General features: G+C 63.4%; 1 pseudogene; it reads right to left on the bottom strand.

Annotated features, from left to right (window-relative positions):
• Positions 1-447: 447 nt before the first annotated feature.
• Positions 448-1,199, bottom strand: LOC101283125 (phosphoethanolamine/phosphocholine phosphatase-like; annotated as a pseudogene).
• Between the last annotated feature and the right edge of the window lie 265 nt (positions 1,200-1,464).

Genomic DNA, 1,464 nt, shown 5'->3' with positions numbered 1-1,464 from the left:
GTGCGGGGGAGGGACATTCTAGGGCCTGGGTCCCCTGGACAGAAGACTGGAGGAGGGAGGCCATGCAGCCCAAGGCAACAGTTAACCGCAACGCGGCGGGACATGTTCCTTCTCTACCCTGACAGGAAACCCCGTCCTCCCAGCTGGGAGGACAAGTTTTTTGGAAACACTGCTGCCTGCTCAGATATGCGTGCCACCCTGGTGGGGCCAGACTCCGGAATTCGCTTGCAGTGGAACTGAGGGAGGCAGCCGAGCTGGGTTAACTGCACAGATGGGGATAGCTCCCAACTCCCTCCTCCAGTCCCCAAATGGACCAACCTGGGATTCCGGGAAATCCCGGAGGGATATACCAAAACGAAAGGGAAAGGGAGTAATAAAATTAGCTTTCTCTTTCCCGACCCCCACCGCCCCACCCCCACCCCGCCCGGGCCCGGGCAGGCCACGTCCTCAGCACGTCCTCAGCACCTGCTGCAGGTGTAGGCGCACTTCGGTGGAGGTTTCCCAGGGCACCACCCTGGCGCGGAAGGAGCTGGTCTCGGCCTTCTGCGCCTCCTGCATAAGGCGGTGCATGGGGTAGCGGCAGCGCGGGAAGGCCACGTCGCCGCCTGCCAGCAGCCCCATGGGGCAGAAGTCGTTGGCGCCGTCGCTCACGTAGAAAAGTCGCTCGAAGTGCACGCCGTCGTGGGCCCGCTCGCGCAGGTAGTCGCTGAGCACCTTGTGCTTGCACATGTTGTCGGGGCAGCGAGCGCAGCTGTGCGCGTGGAAGGGCCGCAGCGCCAGCAGCCCCCAAGGGTCGGGCGCCGACGGGTTGCTGAAGATGCGGCGGAACAGGCCGTGGTGGCCGGCGGCGCGCAGCGCACTCTCCATGTCAAAGGTGTTGGCGTCTGAGATGAGAATAACCTCAAAGCAGGCGCCCTGCTAGGCCACAAACTGCAGCAGCTCGTCCATGCCGGACGACAGGGGGATGGCCTCGTAGATGGCGCGCAGGTCCCGCGGCCGCACGCCCTACTCGCCCAGGTACTGGAAGACACGCTGCCTGTACTCGTTGTAGAAGCCCTCGCGCTAGGTGGCACGCAGGTTCTCAGGCAGCCGCTGGCCCGCCGCGGCGCGCGCACGACGGAGTCGTCGCTGTTTTCGTCCACGATAGTCTCGTCAAAGTCGAAGGTCAGGAGGAAGCGCGGCGCGCCCGGCTCAGCCATCCCCCTGTCCTCTACCAGCTTTGTCCTGAGCGATCAAATACTTTTGTGGACACCCAAAAGAGTCCCTCAGAGGAAAGGGGGACAGGACCTCTGAGCTGCTCCTGCAGGGTGGGGAGCTGCGGCTGCAGAGGTCTGTCCCGGCTGAGTTTGGAGTGTAGAGTGGGGAGAGGGCCTAGCTGAGGTATTTGGGCGCAGGATGGAGCAAGGGGTGCTTACAGGAATTGGAGGGGATGCTGTGTCTTATCCATCCCCGGATTTCTGGGCT

The sequence above is a fragment of the Orcinus orca genome, chromosome 17 (genome assembly GCF_937001465.1).
Source record: "Orcinus orca chromosome 17, mOrcOrc1.1, whole genome shotgun sequence".
NCBI classification, from domain to species: domain Eukaryota; kingdom Metazoa; phylum Chordata; class Mammalia; order Artiodactyla; family Delphinidae; genus Orcinus; species Orcinus orca.
Note: the sequence above shows the minus strand (reverse complement) of the source record. Positions and strands in the feature narration are given on the sequence as shown.